The sequence below is a fragment of the Chiroxiphia lanceolata genome, chromosome 3 (genome assembly GCF_009829145.1).
Source record: "Chiroxiphia lanceolata isolate bChiLan1 chromosome 3, bChiLan1.pri, whole genome shotgun sequence".
In the NCBI taxonomy this organism is placed as follows: Eukaryota; Metazoa; Chordata; class Aves; order Passeriformes; family Pipridae; genus Chiroxiphia; species Chiroxiphia lanceolata.
The window spans coordinates 47399888-47422966 of record NC_045639.1 but is presented as its reverse complement, the minus strand read 5'-3'; the positions used below and the strand labels follow the sequence as shown (position 1 = coordinate 47422966).

Here is a 23079-nt window from a genome sequence, read left to right as displayed (position 1 = left end):
AGAAAACTCATACTGTACCGTAAATGCTTGTAAAGTGTATACAATGTAATCTACCTTGTGCTATGTCCTGGTGTATCTAATCTCTGGCCTAATCCTATAAACATTTAATCAAGTCAACTCTAGATACATCATCCCAGCGTCTTAACTATGAGATTTCTGGTAAAGAAAAGACACTTCTAGGAAGGGTTTTATGGAAATGCATCTTAGATACAGTTTTAGACAGGAAAGGACACCATGAAGTGAAAGAAACAAGGACTTTTTAGGAATTTTAAGGTCACCTTGGAGCTTTAGGAGCAGCATACTTGCTGAAGCAATTAGAGTAAGAAAATGGGAAAATTTGTTTTTATTGCTAGTTCAATAGTAAACAATTACATTTTGAGAAGATGGCCTCAGTTGTTACTAAATATTAACGGTGACCTAATTCTGGTACTTTTACTAGTAAATACAATTCATAGTTTGACAGCTGGCTTGGATCTAGAACTAAGACAATCCTTTCTTTTCCAGTACAAAAATTATGCAGATCCACTCTGACATTCTCTTGGCACTACCATTTAGCTCCTAAAGATCCTTTCTTTTGTACGCAAGAGTTTATTATTCTGTTATACCATTGGTATGAATATCAGTGTTAAAAACCAGGCTGTGCTAAAAATAAAAAATATAGCTGTATGGGTCCTCTGTGAAATGCTTTTCCAGCAGTGAAAGGGCATCTGGTTCCAAAGTCCTATGTGTAGAGAAGGTAAATGTGACAGCTGAAAAAAATGCACTATTACAGGTATTTAAATTCACAGGGATGAGGGTAGTGATCCTGGGGGAAAAAAAGGCAGTGATTTTAGCTTTGTATATAACACCTACAAAACTAATACTGAAAATCCTCATCTGTGTAGTGTGCCTAGTCTTAAATGCATGTTAAGAAGCTGAATAGGTGGGAGAAATATCTACAATGATTGAAGCCTGAAGAAAATGTCTCAGTGATGAATTGAAGAGCTTAATCTGTTACACTTACTGAAAAAGGAGATTGAGAACTGACTTGATTACAAAGGATAAGTATCTTCATCATTAAAAAAACCCGTCAAACCAAAACAAACAAAAAAATCCCCTGGATCGTACATGATACTATAATTTATTGGAGAAATACTTAATGAGAACTATTGCTGGAAGCTGAGGTTTCCAGTCAAATCCAAATGAGGATGAAGCAATGAAGCACAATTTCGCCTGTAAGAAGGTAGTTAATTAACCCCCTGGAACTAACTAGCAAGAAAACTGGAAGTTTCTTTGTGACTTCCCAATACAAACCCAGTGCCTTTCTGAAAGGTGTGATTTTGCCGAATCATTATGCTTTGCCAGAGTATGGGATTTCAGGAGCAACGCACATTCAAATGTGCAAAGTATGATGGTCGATGACACAGGATATCAGACTAAATTATTTAATTATGCATCCTAAACTTAAAATCTACAAATCTATTAAATCAGAACACTGATCTGTAGTCTACAGTTCAAACAACGTGGTGATTCAGAAACTGATGGGCACAGAGGATTCCCTAGCAGTGAAACTATTGTGACTCAACTATGTAAAATGGCAAAAAGATACAAGAAGCCTGTGAAATATGGCTGTGAAGAGCATTCACCTGGCATTTCTGAAAGTATTGCATGACCTATCATGACAGGGATGAAGCAGAGTAAAACAGTACTTGCCAACCTGCTGATTAGAAATCTAGTTGGCTGGTATGACATGGTATGCATGGTTCGTGCTTCAAAGAATAGAAAGCATTTTTAATTGGCTAAAAGGTGATAAAACACACTGCCTTGTTATGTGCTAATCTGCCAGACTGAAAAGTCTTCAAATTGCTGTGAAATCGTAGTGAAGATATTTTAACAAGGTATTTGGAGGCTAGGATATTCTTATACAAAGGTTTTGATAAGATATAAGTACAGTCAATGTAACCACAGAGGATTTCAATAAAATATTGAATTAAATAGGTCACTGTGAACTAAATGATGCTACAGATACAGAAGGAAAGAAAATGTAAATATTTTGCTCTTTAACCAATGCAATAAAGCACACAGAATCTTGAAACATCTCTCATTTAGACAGTTCTGTGTGTGGAAGGACACGTCTAAAAAATAGCTCTTAAAAAACCCTATAATTTTAACAGCTATTGGTTACTTTGTTCTGGCAGTTCAAGAAAATTATATTAAAGGGCTAACAAATTAGTAGCAATATCTGGCTTTATAGGAATGCTTCTTCGGCTTTATAAATAGAGAACATTAGCTCTAATTCCTCATTTCCCCTTGAGTTTGATTGTGGCTCTCTGCATTAATTTTAATGTGCCTAACATGAGTTGAGTCTTACAAAATTAGCAAGTGTGAACTACATTTTACCAATCTCAGGATAATCTGATGGTAAGCGGTCTATTTTACTAACACCCAAACTGATAAAATATCAACTTTATGCCAGTGATGCTCCTGACCCCTAATTCTGCCAGACAACCTATATGGAAAAATTTGTCGCTACTGCTAATAAATCATCTGTCATCAGACATCTCTGAAGACTTTAAAACAGAAGAAATAATTAAAAAATAAAGACACTTGCATAAGCTTAAAATGAGGGTTTAAACTGCAAAATATGGTGTAAAACTATTCACATAAATTATTCTGAAAACCATAGAGCAAAGGCCCCACTTTAGACTATTAAATGGTGACATTTTTTTCTTTTAACAAATTCAATTCAATCTTTAAATGATATTTTATTTCCCCTTTCCTGTTTTTAGTCAAGTTTAGGATTTGTTCTCTTTAACGTGCTTGCAATAAAGAAAATGGGCCCCATAAGGAGTCACTGTCTCCAAATTTATTTGCCATGCTTTGAAAGGCCTGAATGTAAATGAAACGTAAAGAAAGATAAAATATCAAACAATTGTTTCTATTCAAAAGTAGCTGGGCAAGTTTACTTGAAGTGTTCACAGCAGCCTTCATGCATAAGCAATATCATCCTTCACTATTCATGGACTGTGTTTATTTTTTACTGTCTTCAAATCTGCAGCACTTTCTCCCTTGTTTGTATGTTATGGTGAGTGCCAGCCTTCTGGCTTCTCCTGTGTTGCAGTCTGTACTGCAGTGATATGTAAGAATGCATATCTAAAAACATTTCTTAAAAATTAATAGGAAAGTAGTGGGAACCAAGGTTATATACTGTAGAACCTATAATATAACCTCTTTCAGTGATTTAGATTATTAGCTCGTCATAGACGACTTTGGGTTAATTCTTCTCAGTGCTATTGCCCAGCATAATCAGAGCTAGAAAAATATACTCACTGAGAAAAAAGAAAAAAAAAAAAGCCACGGAACATATTGATTTAGTTGATTTGGTTAAAGAAAAAGGAATTTAAATCGAACATTTGCTGTGTTTACTCTAATTTCTACAATGCTCTTGTGTACAATGCCACATTATTTCACTGCTGCATGAGCTGGAAAGCCATTTTCTTTCTTCATCAATTACTGCAACACCTGCATATTCACTCAAAGCTGATGGAACATCCATTCATTATTTCCCTAATATTTCAGTAAGTCTATTTGTGTGGAAAGCCAAAGAGCTTCACGAATGAAAAACACACACGACAGCTTGTTAGACATGAGGAAAAGGCATAATTTCCATGCCCACATAGATAGCCCTAAAATTTTCTAGGCACAACCCAGACTATTTTAAACACTTGCTACTAAACTTCTTGACTTGCTGGAATAGTAACATATGTTCCAAATGGGACTCATTTCTGTTGTGCTTTATCCCAGTTCTGCTGCTTAGTATGGGTATTATAATAGTGAGGACAATTTCCACAGAGGGAAATTGGGTCAAATCTCAATCTGCTACAGTACATTAAATTTTGTAGGTTTAATGCTGAGTCCTGTAGACACCAGCACAATTTTCTTTGAGTTGTTATTTAATAGGACATAAAAGTGTTAATATTTTGACTTGATGAACTTGCTTTTTGCTTTCAGAAACAGTTATGAAAAGTTACAGTGGTACATTAGTTACAGTAATTTGGTTTTGGGACAGCAGCAGAAACAAATAAAATCCATTAACAGAGCCAATAGCTACAACCAAAGCTAATAAAAAGGGCAAAAACAATTTACAAAAAAGAGTTTTAAATGTCTACAAAAGAAGAAAAAATTTTAAAGTGATCTTACAAGTAACTGAAACAATATTGTTTTCCTAATGTTCCAATGTTTTCCAATGTTTTTACTTTTAAAACACTTAGCAATATATACTTCTAGGGTAATGCAGAAATTCCATTAGTTTTCCTTGGTTCCATAAATTTATTTACTTAAAATGTTTTTAAGACTTTTGTTAACAGGCATCAAACATGACAAATAAACCACTCCAGAAAAACTGAGACTCTCCCTTATAGTTCTGAGTCTATATCCAGTTCCAAGTTCTCTTTTCTTTTTAATGGTGGAATAACTATTGACACATTATTTTAAAAAAAGCAATTCTATGTTGTTGATATTCATGATTTTCTGTACCATTTTCTTATTCTCTCTCAATCATCTCCAGACAGAGCTATACCTTGAAACATCAAGAATCTGACTTCAACAGCCTATTCAAATATTTCTGAAATCAGGTACTTTCACACTACTTAACAGACCCCAAGGAACAATGCTCAGGACACCACTGTGAAATCGCAGGTCTGCAGATCTTTATGAAGAAAAGGAGGGACTCCAGAAGGGGTGGAGAGGACTAACCAATAATCAGTAGCACTTTAAAGCAGAAAAAGAAAACCTCATTTATAAATAAGTACACTACACACTGACTTTTTTTCTAGAATCAGGAAAGCAGAATATTATAGTGTTTTCACTAGATCTCATGGAAAAATAGTATGACAGGTGACTTGGAAATGGACTCAGGGACATCACTGGGTACATACCATAAGTGATCTAAGACATACAGCTTTGCATTCCACACATTATCTGGAAATGATTCACGACACTATGGGTTACAGAAAGCACTCTAATGATATGATGTGTGCAGTCAGTAGAAACAAGCCCATTAGCAAAATCAGCCATCACACAAATTTATGTGCCCCTTAGGCTACTGCTTAGCTGTGGGTGGGATACTTTATTTCCTCAGGGAAACAAAGGAGAGTAACAATTTGTTGCTCCAGGGGAATGAAACCTGCAGTATAAAAATCAAAAATAGTTATAACTAGAAGCCGGCTCTAGCAAAGGGATTCTTCTCCATTAAACGACAAATAAATTTGGTTCTCTCCTCCTAATTGTCAGAATGTTAAAAATGTCTCTGCAGGCTTTTCTACACAAACAGAATAAAGCCCAGTAAAACACAGCATAAAGCTGCAGCAGATCTATAAACACTGAGTCCATTTTGGCCATCAAGTACCTTACTCCTTTTGAAAGCTGCAGTAATGTGCCTCATGTAAATGTAGTTCTAGTGTATGGGTCAACAAATTTTCACAGGAAAAGCTGACAAGGAACATACAGACTGATAGCTGTCAGGAAGGTAATTGCCTACTCTGTTTGCTCTTACTTTAGGGTAAAGGTAGCTTATCCATATTTCACGAATATTCGTAACATTTCATCATTACAAGCCCAGAATGTTCCCGATGCCATACAGTTAAAAAAGCAGATTTTCTAACCTCCAACAGGGTTCAGGAAATTAGCAGCCCTTCGTCTACCTAGTGAGGGGGGTACTGAAAGAACACTTGAGGAGGACTCAAATAGCAAGCTTTTCAACTTTTAATGATCCAAGAAGAAACTGAAGAGAAACAGAGAATGTCACAGTTCAAACTCATCTTTCCCATTATTTTCACAGTACGAAACTGACTCTTCAAGTCAGTTTGTTGCTCTGAAAGGAACAGAAATTTCTCCAAGAGCAGGAGCTGAAAATGACAGCAGCACTTAAGACAATAACAGTATTCCTTTACACATATTACAATAACTGAAGGCTGTCAGCTTCAGACACTATCTCATAATTTACAACTCTGCCCTTTATTGAGAGATATTTGTCTTTACCATAGCAAGACACAGGCAAAGAGCAAGGAGGAAATCACTAACTTTTAAAATAACATATTTAAGTTTGACAGTACACTAAAAAACTGCCACAGTTTAATGATCTAAGCAGTCACCACAGAGAAATCTGCCAAAAGAGGTATCAGTCTACAATTTTAATCTATTACTACATGATGATACCATAAATATCTATGTTCACACTCAGTTTTTCAATTACTAGCTTCTAGAGTAGCTAACACTTCTGAGGTACCTTACTTTAGAAGAGATTGGAAGGCTGAAAAAAACAACAACCAAAGCAAACCACAAAAACCCAGCTTCCATATTCGGTGCAATTCTAATTTCATTTTACCAGACATAACAATGGTGGAGACAAAGTGAAGTGAAAGTTGGTCCCCTAATCAGGGTGTCCTAAGATGCAGATGACTGGAGAGCCATCTCCCAGATACAGCTGGGAAGCTGTACAGGAGGAGGTGCTGCTGTAGGCTTGCTTTTACATCCTGATATGATTTTGTCATACTCTTTCTATTACTGTCCCTTAAGGTAAATATGAGCCCAGTTGTAGAGGAGAGCATCATGAGAGACAAGAATTATTTTCCCTTGTGTTTTCTGTCACTAGAAAGAGAGGTACATTATGTGAGCCTAGAAGGCATCCTATAGTTTTGTAGAAGTGAATCTACTATGAAGAATTAGTGACTCTGCTTCAGTTAAGGGGATTTGCTAATTGTATAAAATATACCCTTCAAATCTGAATGATTTGGAAAATCCTAACTCATACCATTACATTTTCTGCCTCTCAGGGTGTAAAGGGTCAAGTTAATTTTAAGATCTGGCTCATTTAAGTGTAAGAGCTCTTCAGCTCAAAGGACAACACAGATTTTGCTTTGGTACTGTTCAGGTAAGGTAAAAGATTTCACACTGAATAACAGACACACTTGCCAGTACTGTAGAGTCAGAGGAAGTCAGAGAACAAGAACACTGAGATGAATTGAGCAATTCACAGCTGCTGGAGTCTTGTATTTATATCCACTAGATGTTTTCAGCTAGGAACATCAAGGTATGATTAAGAGGCAATTTCATGTCTTCTGACACATTCTATGCTGCAGACACAATGTCCAATCTTAGGGCAGGACACTAGACTTCTAATGTTCTACTCCTTGTCCACACTGTTGCACACATGGTGCACTTACCACTGTTCTGCATGCTTTACAAGCTTACTACAGGCATGGGATAGCAAGAAACTGGCCAGTCATTCTTCTGTCTTAAAACAGTTTGAAAACAGAGAGAGAAGAGGTGTGGAGTGGGGTCTTCTCAGACTTCCAACCAGCATACAGGGACAGCCACCATTCCCTTTACTGCATTAAAACCTTTCCCTCTTTATCCTGTTAAAGATACATACTCAGCCAGCGGGACTTAGACTTATAACTTACCCTTTGGCAGAAAAACAAAAAGATCTTGCAAGTAATAATCAATTAACCTACATAGCTACTCCACTGTTCAATTCAAAAGAGCTCCTGGAGGAAATGGGGAAAAAAATGGGCTGTAGCAAATGTGAAGAAGCCAGACAATTAGAAATGAGAATGTGAATGTCAGAGAGAAGTGCATTTTGTAAAATCTCCAGCCTTTTCTAAGGAAATCAACTGTGTCCATAAATCCAGATGTGAAGAATTAAAGATATAGTCTAATATCTGCAATACATCCTTTCAGATCTGTTTGTTCAGAGAAATGAGAAATGAAAAGATTCATTTAGAAGAAACCAAGTTCCAGTCTGTCAGCAGACTGTCAGAAAAAGAACAGAGAAGAAGGATCCTATCCCAATGTTATTCCTCTGGTATAGAAAAAAAAAAAAAAGCCTGGTCTTACTAGCCTTTCCAAAACCATAAAATCCAAGTAGATTTTAGATAATAAGGGGATCAGATAAATGGTTAACAAATTTGGAAGCTGACAGTGTCAAAAGGGCAGAAATATAAGCAAGTAAAAGTAGCAGAGCTAAAAATCAAGAAAAAGACTAGAGAAGAGCAGAAAGGCTGTTTTTATTTGTCTGTCTTGCTGGTTTACCTTTCCAGGGTTAAAAAAACCCAAACATTTTTTGGTCTTCCCATGTGGAATACTTCTGTTACTGTGAAATTGCACTGCTTACTCATATATTAACACAACTGTTGTGCTGTTACACAGAAGCTGAAGTATAACTGTTAAACTCATTTGTTTACGTATTGGTACTCAGAAGTAATTTACAAAACAGCAACAAACTTAAGGGAAGGCTATGGTTTAAATCCAATATTTGATGCAGATTACCAGTTTGTAGATAATTTGGACTGCATATGTTAGAATTTTATCTTAATCATATTAATACAATAATATTTAATATATTAGGTAGCCTTAAATTTTTTTATGTACAATTACATACTGTATATGACATTATATATCATTATGTCACTCTGCCAAACTTCTTATGAGATCCAAAGCTCTTTGTTGCTTAAATTGATGTTTAGTGCATCTGAATTTCTTGAAAAGGAAGAGAATTGATGAATAAACATGCTGCAATAATCTAATACAAACAGAAGACTAGTGAGCACCTCCAAGATAGCAAAGCAGTACCTTCACATTCTTTTGCTAAACAAGATACTAGAAAAAAAGGGAAAGCCAGGAACTCCCGGGGTCTACACTAGCATTTTGGTTATTGCAAATGGCAAAATGATCTATTTTTCCGCATTAGGAATGGTTATCATTATTATCAATAAATAAGTATTTGAATGCTTATTACAGTAAACAATTTGAATTACTTTCCCTACTTAGTAGTGTTGCCTTGGAGTTTTTGATTTCTTAATTTTTATAGGTTTTAGAAGTAGTTATGTAGTGAATGTAAGTTTTAGAAGTAGTTGTATTATATCCCTTACCCTTTAGCATAGTAGTTACACATACACTCAACCCTATTACTCTAATTCCATATTAATTCCCCTAAGTTCCAGTAGAATATTTAATCTTTTTTCAAGGTAGGCCTTCATTCTGTTTAAGAACATTTGCACCCTGGCCTGGACAACCAGATATCACCCAGTCAAAGCAACCTTCAAGCCCAGAACTTTGGACAGCCTCCAAGGACTTTACGGGCTGTGAAGAAGAAGAAGACGAGGAAGAGAGGGTCCCAAAACAGCCCCAGACTCAATTCCTGAGGGGTGGGTCAGGAGTGGAACAGGGCAAAGGCCGGAGGGTGGATGAACAGGGATTGGATGGACACTATTATAAAGATTGTAACTCTTGGGTCAGGGATGCACACGTGATTTTGTATTTCCCAGAGCCTGAGAGGCTTCATTAAAACCTTCCCTCATCTTACCTCCTATCTAAATTGCCTTGGAGTTTTTTTTCCCCCTCAATCTTTTAGGCAACAGTGGAAAGGAAAATCTATCTCCTAACAAGGGGAAAGGGAAAGTCACTGTAACAGTCATCACTTGACTTACTTTTGCCCTTAGAATTAATTTTGAGACATAATCTTCACTCACCCGTCACAAGGACCCATAAACAATAGTCATATTGCCATTAGACTATTGATAAATTCCATCTGTGCACCAGTCCTGAAACATTGTCTAGAATTTAGGACTGAAATTAGATATATTTTGTCCTTCAAGAGGTACACACACAGTTTATCGTATCAGAACAAAAACATTACACCATTCTGCTCCAGCTAATCTCCTTCCTCATCGTTGAGAAGCATGGAGATACAGAGATAGAATTAGGATGACACAGTGAAGAAGGCATACACAATGCTTCCTGGTCTTTACAAGTTTAAGTTTGCATCATTAAACTCTTTTTTTTTTTTTTTCTCTGTGCTATAAGCTTCTCATTTCTGTTCTACTGAGTTTTGAGTATAGATCACACTTTTGGCAGAACTCAAGGTAGCAGTGGTGACCTCAACTTCGAGCAGCTTGTCTCAGCAAAATCCAGACCTCCTGTTCTCAGGTAAGATTGTGACAATTGTAAGCAAGGGCTAATCTGGTAACTATCATTATATTTTCCTTTAGAAACACAGAATATTCTCAACAGGCTGTTGGCATGAACATGACTTAAAATAAAGCAGTCTGTGAGCGTATCCAGAAGCATGGGAACTGTTTTACCAATTCAAAGTAATATATGCACCTTCAAAATGCCAAAACTTACAAGCTCACAGTGAGAAGACCATTGGAAGAAAAAACCAAAACCACAAAAAACCAAGATTCGGTTTAACAATGCTTTTCTATCTTTACACAACCTTGTCATTAATATGGATGAGGCCTAAAGTTATGAAAGCTGTGGAAGGCGTAAAACTTGATTGTGCCTGGGCAACATGTGATGGAGAAGGTAACATAAAAAGAAATACAAACAGTTCTTTAACTTTCAGATGCATACTAGGTGACCTGCAAAACTCTGTAGTGAGTTGTCATGTAGGATCCCTATGCTTCTAACTATTCAGTTTGTTAGCTGGTTACTGGACTTCAGGTTTTTTGTATGGCCAAATGGGGCAAGTATAACACAGAAAGCCCTCTACAATTTTCTGTAAGGATATCCCTTGTAGTCAAGAGCTAAAACTTTAACTGGATTATTATTTTAAAGGAGTAAGGCAATCCTCTTGCATGAGGTTAAAACCAACGTTTTTAAAGTTAGAAGTATAGATGAGCAACATTATCCATTAGCAGACCTGAGTTTGTAATCCTTCATTAAGAGGTCTAACAGTTCAATAAAACAGCGAAAATTAAAATATTTTAAATAAAATTTGTTTTAAAAATGAGTATTTAGGTGCAAGATACACACAATGTATACTTTTTCTCTTTTATTACATGTAAGCATTTTTTGAAGTCACATGAAAACAGGATACTGTCTTAAAGAGCTAATCTGCTCCTGCCTATTAATACACGAAATCACAATAATTTCTTATGACATCATAAGTATTTCCACAGCAACAAATTATTTGTGTCAATTGCATTTAGTGAAATAATAAGATGGACACTTAAAATTCAAACTTGTTTTCATATAAGTAATCTTGTCCTTAAAAATAGGAGAAACAAAGCTACAAGAAAGCATGTGTTTGAACAATCAGAAGAGTTAGTAAATATACAGAATGTTTTTCTATGTCTGCCACGAAATGCCAGTACACTAAGAACAGACATTAAGATGTAATGCCAGTACATTAAGAACTTTTTGTGTTATAAATTAGTACATAATGTGGGAGAAAGCTCCTTCCATTTCAACTCCATTCTTCACTATTATTGCTGCACTGTACCTTTTCATCTTAATGGGAAAGAAAACTCCAAACTCTGCACTATTTTCATGTTTCAAACAGAAAAGTGAAGTAGGATTAAATAGGAAATAACTGGACAATATTTATTTCACACTTCTTCACTTTTCATATAATGAAAAATAGCTTGTGCACCCATATTTTACTGGAATGTTCTTTGTATTAGGTCTCTGTTTGACCACCCTAAACAGTGTGGTGTGAATTACTTTCTCTTTGATTAATTTTACTATCTTCCAACCCTTCTCAAATCCCAATCTCTCTTTTAAAGAACCATACTCCAATCCTGTATGGACAGAAATTCTGAGTGGATTTAATTTTTACACTACATTGCAATTAGAAAAAATTGTGATGCTACTGAACATGAAGTGCTTTGAACTGATCTGCTGTTTCTGATACCATTCCCATATTTTCCCTCCAGGAGGTATCAACAATTTCCCACGTGGCAGCCCTTAAAAGGTTTTCACTTGGAGCTCTTTAAAGAGCGGTCCTCAGCCATTATCAGAGTGACATTTGCAGCAAGTGATCTAGGTGTCCCAGACCTTCCTTTGAAGGTGCTAAGAGACTTAAATAGCTCACACTGCAAAAAGAACGAGACTCTCTAGACATTATTTAAAGACAAACTATTATGATCTTAGCTAAATCCACAGCTCATAGCTTTTTATTAGAGTACCTATAGAATGAAGCTTTAAAATCTTTCAGACTATTGTAACTAAAATTCAGCTTCTAAAAGACTATTGCAATTCTTGCAATATTTCCCTTAGTAACATTTTCTATTTTAAACATCTGTTAAAAATCAGTAGCATTAACTTAATGGGATAATCTAGCAGGGCTTTTTTGAAATTAATCAAACAAATTGGTATTATGGACTTTTAACAGAGACTGAAAAGAGCTGATAAGAATACCATGCACTGAAGTAACAAGCAGATATGTACTGGGGCAAAGAATTTACAGCAGAAAGATAGGTTTCCATGGTGCAAAGCACATTTAGGGTCTTATAGTTGATGTGTGTTCATAAAGTGATAAAAGAAAGTCCTACATCATCAACTGAGATATGCTTCAAAGAAATAATGGGCAAAATAAAAGCATTTCCGTCCTTCCTGCACCTTCCTCCGTCAATAAGGAAGTCAAATAATTGCATAATGATAAATGACTGAGACACACTGTTCCCAGACATTCATAATGGCTCACATAATACTGTGATGTGCTTCCATATGATTCAGCCAATGGAACAAAACAGTAGGGTGATGTTATTTCAACCCAGTAGTAGAGAATATCTACCTGACACATACATCCTTGATATAAAATAAAAAAATAAATATATTGCAGTTATACTCAATGACTGCTTCATAATGCAAATTCTCAAACCACAAAGTTTCAGATGTGGTATGTAATATTGGTAAGACAAACATTGATGAGAAATTTTAAAATGTCATCAGATTCACTATGCATCAGCAATCAAAATTCCAGTCTGCCTGCAAAAATCTGCCAAATGTGAAATGCAGAAGCAAAATCTCTTGTGAAATTTCCAGGCTAATAATAGGTAGAAGTACTGAGAGGAAAGGGCTCTCTCTGCCTCATGTGTGCAATTCCTTTCATTCTTGGTCCTTATCTTAATGAGAAAAAACTAAAGGAAAATAAAGATAAAAAACATTTTCCCGTGTATTATTTCCCATGTACGGGCAGGTATATGCTGCTATATCCCTTGTCCCCTCAAGTGCTAATTTGACTGCTGGTCTTATCATCCACTCCTTTTTCACACCTCATTTAGTTTTTCTTTCCCTTTAAATCCATCTGCATTCAAAAAAAGCTGCAAAATGCTAGAACAGATATGGTATTTTCTTCCATCCACTGTTCTGCTAATGTGTTCTACAACCTTCTTTCCTGCCTCAATTTGGGTCTGTTTAGTTCAATATGTGGAGGGCCTGTTTGCTACTCTCCTTTGCAGGGGCTAGAACAGCAGGTTCCAGTTTCCATGACTAATGACAGTATTGGAAGGAAGCTGACTTTTCTTTTTATTAAAAGATGTTAGAGGCTACAGTGCACCACACAGCTGAATGTTAAACCCGTCACTGAGTGTGGTGGTTAGTCATGGTTAAGCATTGTATGAACAGTCAAGCCCAGGTAAGGAAGTTGAAAAAGAAAAGGGGTTACTTTGCTGAAGGGCTGTTGAAAGAATTTCATAGAAGTTAGAGCTATCACTTGTTTTGGCACGTATTTCACAAACAGGTTGTGTCCAAAATGTCCCCAGTTACCTAGCAAGAAAGAATATAAAGCAGAAGAGCCAAAGGTATCAGGTCAGGAGGACAAAGTTCAAAACAGAGCACAACTATGCAACTGTGCACAAGTATTTATGCATTTGAATGTCAGACATCAATCCTGATGATGGCCTGTCGGGCTGTTATTAGTAATGCTACAACTCACAGAGGTACCCTACAACTACTGCAAATTCTGAACACCTGGAATGCACCTTGGTATTTTTGACTGCACTGATTGGTATCAGAAAAGTTCCAGTAATATTCAAGAAACACAAATAAAATTAAACAACCAAACAAACAAATTTGCAAAGCATAGAGGTACTCAATCAATGCACTGAAGTCTTTAAATATGAATGTTTATTTATCATCTTTCTCTGTGATTTTCAATTAGATTGCACACAGAATTAACAGCCTTTACTGAATATGCTGTGTCATCACACAAACATCTGAAATAAATAGCAACTGGTGGAGTATGAAATCTCTCATAAGAGTTAATAGAGCATGACCAAGAATACGATTTGAAATGGGATTCTATAATAAATGAGACTTATTGAATAACGGTACGAATGAGTTTAACAAACTTGCAACTTTGTGGCATGTTTTGCTGGTTGATCATTTCTATTTTGTAGTTATACTTTTGCAAGCTAAATCCATGACATTCTTTTTATCTTGCTGATATTACTCTCCCCAGTTGTCCACTTAAATTTACTACATATAAAAGCTGAAAGCACATTACCTCCAAGACCTTTGGGAGGTTACATAATCTGAATCAATTTCATTACCATAAATAAATGTCAAATGGCTGAAATACATTTTCTCTGATTAAATTGTCAAGGGCAAGAACATGCAGGAAGAGTGTGTCTTTGTTTTACAGTAAAAAAAAGGGGGTAAAAGACTGAAGGAAAAAAAAATAGTATCTTATGAGTGACCTTCACATTATAAAAAAAGTGAGGCAATACTTTCCAAAGACAAATGAATTACCTAGTAATCCACTTCATTAGTAACTAAATAATTCTGTTTATGGAAAAAGAAACCTAAATGCTCAAATCGTATTGCTGTACCGCCAAATCCTGCCCTCAGCTTATGAAGAAAACACACACATTTCCATTTTCCTAGCCATCCAAAATAGAACATAGAGAACTCCAACATCTTCATACCATGCTTGCTCAAAGAATTCACTCTCTAGAAGTGGATAAAGTATTTTTGAGAACTGTTTCCTAATGGTTTATACCTTGAAGACCTCTAGAAACATCTATTTTTCACTTTTGAGGGCAAGGGATTTTGAAGTAAAACGCCCACTGTCAGTGATTGCTTTTCGTGACTGAAATCTTGACCAAAAGACAATCCTTCCTCTAGTAACAGATGTATAGATCCATGTGTTTAGTATAAAGTAGAACGTTCTAAAAAACTTGGATTTGAAAACAGTCACATTCAAGGTACTAACCTTTACATATATTAAATAAAGAACTGTAGATGAATGTGGAAATGCTTATTTTGAAATTTCTTATAGAAATTCAGAGACATGATTTCTAGTAGCAATATAGCACTTGTGACTTAGACATTTATATCTTGTACATGTGTATCTTCCCAACTGTTATTCATTCCTGTGGCTTTAGCTCCTAGAAAATACAAATACTATGAGCATTGTTCATTAGTGTCAAAACACATGTATACTTCAAGTATTCTTCTCGTGCATTATGTATAAGAAAGGGTGGACTGACAGAATGTCAGAAGTAAATAGATTGAAAATAACAATTAAGTTTTACCTAAAGGACATGCAATCCCTCAAACTGGAAGTGTCACTAATTTATATGTTCTCTTAATCAAAATTGCCTAAGGCAAAGTACAGTTATATTAAGCCAACAAATATAGTTAGTTGGAGTTATTTCCAATCTACCATCTCTGAGCTAAACCTTAGATGAGGTTGTTTTGAAAAAAACAGTCTTGGGACAAACTCAATCCTGTATGTTATGGAGATAGAATCAGGAAAAGGCTAAACATGTGCAGATTTGGAAGACCAGTGGCCAAACCGTTGCATTACACTCTATCAAAAAGGAGAGAATCAGCAACCAGTTCTCAGTACAGGCAGCACACGATGCCACAGGAGTGGGGTAAAATGTGGTTTCTGAATGGTGGGAGGGGTAGCTCTCACTTGTGATCTTGGTCCCAAGGCAGCCCACTGAAGACAGTGAGGAAATGATCAAGGAAGAACACCCTCAAAATCTGCTTTCACAGTTGTGTCACCCATGACCAGCTACCTTTCCTGTCCCAGCTATTCAACTCCCTGATTTGTCTAATGTTCAAGAAGTTAGAGTTAGCTGTGCATCATTCTTGCATAAACTTTTCTTTGGGCTGAGTTTAAACAATGTTCAACATAACTGAATGTGAAGTTGGTTTAGTTGTTAGACTCATGTAGACACTGATTTACTTTTGAGTTAGTATCATTTGATATGGCTGTATTGATTTTACTGATGTGTCATGTAGATCATTTCCCAGTTTGGGTTTGCAATCTTTACTTTGCTTCCTGTTTTATTATTCATCTTGTGTTTGGTCCCTGCTGTTCACTTGTCTCTCTGTTAACAACTGTGTATAATACAAGGCACAATGAGATTTTAACTGCGGCATGAAAAACTGGCCCCATGGAGACTGATGACTCACCTAGCCAATCCACCACCTGCCTCCAGCAGTGCTCCATGCACAACAGAGCAAACAATAGTGAAGAGCAAAACAAAATCCTCTCTGTATTAGGCCTGCCCTATAGCAGTGAACAGGAGAGGCAAAAGAAAGCTTCCATTTCTATTTAAGGTTGCCGCAAATCTCTATCATCAATATAGCACCGTTGCAACACTTTAAAAAAAAATAAAAGAAAAGAAAGACAAAGAGAAAACTGATAGAGGCGTTTGAAAAGAAGTACATGCGAACAGGAAAATGTAAAAACATAAAAGAAAAAAGTGTCTCATCTCTTGTTCTGTTCAGAGAAAATTTCAGCTTATTCATTTGTTCAGCATCTCTTAGCTGACCCTGCTGACTCAGTCTGGAACAATCTCGTAAGTGACTATCCCTATAACCTTAATCGCCTCTCCCACTTCATACTGCTGCTTGGGGATGTGTATGTGGTGTAGAGGAGTCCAAAGTGAAGGAGTGAAGTTAAGCATGAGAAAGAGGGGAGGAAAAGTATTTTAATGTTTGTCTTTGGTTTTCACTACCCTAATCTATTTTAATTGGCAATAAATTAAATTGCTTTTCCCAAAATTGAGTCTGTTTTGCCCACAATAGTACCTAGTGAGCAGTCTCTTTGTATCAGCCCTGGAGCTTTCTCATCCCATTTTCTGCTCCTTTTCAACAGGGTTGAAAGTTGAAAGGCGCTAGGTGAGGATTTGGCTGTTAATCAAAGATAACTCACCACAACAGTTCACAGCCTGGTCAGGTGTGACATCGAATCTGAACTTGTAAGTCCTACTGAATATTCAGTGACTCCATGAAGAGAAAGGCAGATATCTCCCCTGCAGTCTGCAGCTTATCTTGCCATAAATCCAGTATTTGGGACACTCTCATTGTCTAGTAGTCTCAGTGACTAGGAAGGTAACTGTGCAATGAAGATTAAAAAAAAAAAAGGAAATCTACATGCAATCCTATAAGTATATATATATATTCCCATCCTAGTAGTATATCCTGGAAAGACAATAGTTCATGAATTCTTACAGGCTATGATCCACATTTTCAAAATTATTACAAAATAGGGTATACTATTAGAAAGATTGTTGCGCTCATCTTACAAATATGAAAAAAAATGTTGAATTTTCAAAATCACTATGGAATTTCTTGAAGAAATAACCAAGGGAATAACTAAGCCTTTTCCAAAAATGCTGATCAGAAAAATAAAGAAGTTAGCCATCCTTTCTCTTAAGTAACCAACTAACTTTACAGCCACTGTTATTGCCATTGACCATTGCTAATGCCATATTTTGCTAAAAAACTTTCATCAATGCAATTTTTAAGACAGAAAAAAAAATATAGTAGAAATGCAAACTACCTCCAAGGGCTGGAATGAACTTTACATGTCACCAGTAAGTGCTGAGAACATGTTTGTCTCATGAAGATTAGTTTAAATATCCTCAGGGCAAGTTATTACATATTCTCTATAGGTATAAGTAAAAAATGAGTAGGAAGAATAGACGCTGTCTACCTCAGACTGCATCACTTTTTTTGTTATTGTCAAGAACTTAACACAGAAGTTTGGCAATACAGCTGAAAATGGTGCAACCTATTTAGTTTCTGAAAGCTAATATGGCTTCTGCCATAGTTATCTGCATAAGCCATACATCAGAGAATGGGGGAAGAAATGAAAGTAGATTAAAAAAGCCCAACTGATTACAAACTACAATGTTCCTGAAAACATTGATTAAAAAAAAAGAAAAAACCCAGAAAATATGACTCAAGGATAGTATTTCTAGGCAAGTTTTCTATTTAAAAAATCAGTACACTACTAAATCAGCTTTTTATGGTTTTGGCAATGGAAGATTAACAAAGAAAGACAGAGCATTTTAACAGCTTTAGCCCCTTTTCTGCTTCTCAAAAACATTCAAGAAAAAACACAACTTACAAAATTTGACATAAAAGTCTGAAGGCCTTCACGGAACATTATAACTGCATATGATTATACGGGAATATATTCGAATGGCCATAGGGACATATGCAGGTGATGCAGAAAGTAATTTTAATTTTATACTCAGCAATGCTGAAAAAAATAGATGTGATTATTAGTGCCAATTTCACAATATCATTTTGAAAGGAGAGAACATGTGTTGTCCAACGATATCACTTTCCAGTTATTGAACAAAAAATACACATTTTAACATCTACACGAATTAATACTGAATGGTTTCCACACTTTTAAGTATCTTCTTTTTAAATCTTATAGAAGCTCCTGAGCTTTTAGCAATGATGTGATTAAACAACTGTCACTATTGTCCAGATTTCTCATCCCCAGTTTCAAAAAGAGGAGCCAAATGTTCAGTATTAAGTGACAATTGTACTTTCTGATTAATAATTCTTATTTTAGTGAAGCTCTCCTACTGGAATATGATATTGGTGTGTGTGGCAACGTAAGATTACACAAGACCTATTATCTATGTCTGATGCAATAATTTCTTGTATAAGTCCATAACTGTATATGTTAATACATATCTGTATTTTTATACAGATATGTATTATGGACCCTCTTATGGTAAATTCTTCTATTTAAATACCAAGAATATTTTAGGAGATCAAGGGAAATTTATTTTAGGTGAATACATCTAAAAGTAAATTTCAGCTACTAAAAGGCATACAGTCATGAAGTTCCTATAAACTATTTTGGACAAGACTCTTCCAACCATGAAGAACTCAGTTCAGTGTGAAACTTAGGCTAAAACATCTGATTGTAACTTTCTATGTAGCTCATAGCGTATAGAGGCTGATGAATACCCATTATCATTTCGTGGAGGACAGCATCTTTCTGTCAGGAGACATTCCCTGCAGTGCCAGTGCAAAAGTGTTATGCTTTCATGCAGAACCTGAGAATTCAGCACATTTAGGAGGCAATTCCAGATGACAAAACCATATTCCATATTCAGGGTAATGTGGCACTTACATCAATGCTGCTGTAAGAGTTTTTTAATTGTACTGCAAAACTTGAACTTAGTAGGGTTTTTATACCAATTGAATGAGGTCAATGACAAGTTTCAGTCCAGCAGCAAAGAGAAGAAAGCTGTGGACAGCCTTTGAATATAAACAGAATTATTGGACTTGAGGGAAAATCCTGTATGCTGAATAGCTCCTATGATTAGCCAAGCCATATGTTTGCAACAGATCTCACTGCTCACCCAACACATTTAATGGATTTCCCTGACAATGCTCCTTGTTAGTACTCTCTAGGATACAGACAAGAGGAGAGGGATCATGGAAACATGCACTTTATCAGACCAGTAGCTGAAGAGAAAGATATAACCTCAGCAATTTCAAAAGTCTGCATAAATGGATAAATGGAGGAAATCAACAACAATTTCTGTAGATAATTTTGTTAGAATTCGAGTTGCATTTTGCACTGCATCTTTACACAATCATTTATCCACAAGTATCTGTGACAAAATGGGTAATCCAACTGACGTGAGAAAATTGACAATTCACAATTGATAATATTTATCCACAGATATCTTTGGCAAAAAAACTGACATGGAAGATAAGGAACCTTCTACCAGATAGAAGAAGATAAGACATTTCTAGCAACCACAGTAAACAATGCTGTCTCAGCAGTGGAGGCATATGACAAAGTAATTTCCTCCTTAAAAAAACTTCCACACAACCCTCTGGGGGTGCTTGAAGTAAAATATTTATTCTTAATGAACACCATATAAGAGGACATACAGGGGATGTATGTCCACTCATAGGGCAGATTTTCTGGCAACCAAAGTGTTTGTTGAATAAGACTCTCCCACCCAAAAAGGAACATGCCATAGGTGTTCCTGTGACTGTTTAATTATAGAAAACCATCAACTCCAGGACAGGTTTCCTGCTGCTGGCCAAGGTTGAGCCAATTAGGAATGATAATAAAGCCTCTGCAATAACATATTAAAATATTATTTAAATGTTATTGCACAGATGAAAATTCCAGCAAGGGAAGGGTAGAGTGAGAACACCTGAACAACACTGTAGACACCAAGGACAGTACAGAAGGAAGGGAGGAGGTATTCCTGGCACTGGAGCTGAGGGTCCTGCAGCCTGTGGTCCCAACCATGGTGGAGCAGCTGTGCCCCTGCAGCCCGTGGAGGACCATTGGGGTGCAGAGATCCACCTATAGCCTGTGGTGGAGCCCACACCAGAGCAGGTGGATATCTGAAAGAGGTTGCGACCCCATGGGAGGCCCATGATGTAGCAGGATCCTGCTGGAGACCTGCAGCACATGGAGAAAGGAGCCCATGCCGGAGCTGGTTTTCCCTGGTAGGACTTGTGGCCCCTCTCAGGGACCCACGGTGGAGCAGCTCATTCATGAAGGACTGCACCCCATGGAGGAGTGACCCACGGGACAGCAGTTTTGTGAAGAACTGCTGCCAGAGGGAAGGACTCGCCTGAGAGGTCCGTGAAGAACTGTGTTCCATGGGAGGGACCCCATGGGAGCAGGGGAAGGACTCCTCTCCCCGAGAAGCGGCAATAATAACTGACTGTAACCCCCATTCCCTGTTCCCCTGCACTGCTGGGGGGGAGGAGGGAGAATATGGAAGGAAGGAGGGGTGGGGAAGGTGTTTTAAAGATTATTTTACTTCTCACTCTTTTGCTCTGATTCCATCAGTAATAAATTTAATTAAAATCCCCACTTTGAGTCTGTTTTGCCTGTGAAGGTGATCAGTAAGTGACCTCTCCCAGCTCTTCTATCAACTCACGAATCCTTCGCTGTTTTTATTTCTCTCCTCTGTTCAGTTGCAGAGGGGAAGGAAAGAGTGGCTTTAGTGGGTACCTGGCATCCAACCAGGGTCAACCAACTACAACACCCAAGGGAAAATTTGGTTCTGGAACAGAATTTAGATGTCTTTTTAAAGATTTTTGAACCAAGAAAAGAGTAGTTTTACAGTAGATCCAGTAAAAATGATTTAACCCCTCATTTTAACATTTTACACACAATCTACCATCACAAAATAATGGAAATTTACTTTCACAGTTTTCATCCTTGAATGGTGACAGGCTAAGAGAGTAATCTGACAGCCTGTGCACCAAGTCCAGAGACAAAATGCATAACTAAGGTATAGTGAAAGGGATCTAACAGTACACAATTGTTTGATGTAGCAGAATGATAGTAATACTGCCTATCACCTTACATATTTCCTATTCTGCAAAACATAAAGCTTGACTAAAATATCTTCAGGCATTTTGAACTTGCTCACAGAGTATAATCCTCGATCTCTTGGTCCCATCAAATGGGCTCTTCAGTATCAAAGAAAGCATCTTTGATTTTCGTACTGCACAAAGAAAACAAAATTATATTATTTTGCAGATGTGATTTAGTGTATCTGATTAGCACGTGGAAATATGAACATTAATTACAATAGTTACTGTGGTTTGTATCAAGAAAGTCGTGGTCTGATTGATCCAGCTTTTTTCATTACGTGATGCCTGATGAAAAGATACAATGCTTGCAAACATTGTATTCGAAGTCTAGTACACATAGCTACACTTGTACAATCATATGTACAAGTGAGGCAAGTGAGGCAAGACTTTAATGTTAACTAGAGTTAAAAGATGCAACAGAGACAGAAAACACAGGATTAAAGTTCCTTCTATTGAGGAAGTTCTAGCTACTAAAGAAAGGCTGCAATCGAGTCCAGTTTTGCTATTGTAAATGCCAAGCACTGACAGTGAACCAACTAGTTGTTCACACTTCAGCTCGGCAAATCTGAGACATTTAGAATGAGGTTGGCAGAGTTCATCAGTTGATGAAAAGAGCTATTCTATATAAGTCAATATGAAAGATAATCACATCTTTTTTTGAACAATCAGAGCCAAAGTCTTTGTGAAGATACTGGTTGTTATGAAAAGACCTAAAGGAAGACTCCAATCTGACTCTGTTTCCAATATTAGATATAATCCAATGTAATAACTTGACAGCATCTTGCAGGTCAAAAGACACAATCTTCTCTCCCTTCTGGAGCAATGGAATAATGAAATTGAGGTAATCTTCTACATGCTGGCTTTCTAATAAAAAGAGTTATATTTTCAGCATCTAATGATGCTCTTCACCCTTTTCATTTCTGCAAAGAGAAATATTTGCTGTGGAGCCCTTTCCCCTGAGAAGTGAACTCTTACCAGCTCTTTTATATTGGAGATGCAAACATGACTGATACTTCTGAGACCATCTACTGAAGAAAGGAAGAAGGTTCAATGCCAAAAAATTACAAAACTTTCCATTCTAAACCTAATTCGGTTTAAAAATATGGCAGTCTGCTCACCAGAGATTACTGGCTTGAGGTACACGGGGATTTTATTGAAGAAGGGAACCATACTCTGTGCCACTCCAATGTGGCTTCAGAAGGTGTGTCTCATTAAGGGCCTGCACTATTCCTGTATCCATTCCTAGTAAGCAGCAACAGCTAAAACAGTTTGTGATTTGTGCAGACTGTTGGTACATCAATTGCAAGAAAAATCATACAGCAGAATATTGGGATCTGACACAAATGGAATACTGATAGTTAAATCTCTTCTATCTACATGGTTTTAATTAGGTCAGGTCCCTGGAGTGCTCAAAAATCTCCATGTGAACAGAATGTCTCAACATGCAAGAGAGGAGAAAGTCTGCTCTCCTATTGAAAACTGGAATCAAAGAGTATACCTTCTGGAATCCCTTGCACTTGTTACTAGGAATGTCTTCTAAGAACCATAGCTTCAAGGATCTTGGAAAACAGCTGCAATTGCAACTGTAAAAAGAATATCAGAGTACTTTTCTAAATTCCTGCAGTAGAACCCACCCAAAAGACAATAAGTGGGCACTTTATGGAATAACAGTCAGCTTATTATATG

At 36.7% G+C, this 23079-nt stretch overlaps 1 protein-coding gene across 2 annotated transcripts in view; it reads right to left on the bottom strand.

Annotated features, from left to right (window-relative positions):
* The window catches only part of PRKN (parkin RBR E3 ubiquitin protein ligase), a 713780-nt gene that overhangs the window by 161494 nt on the left and 529207 nt on the right, over positions 1 to 23079 (bottom strand). The gene's annotated exons all lie outside the window — the stretch shown is intronic.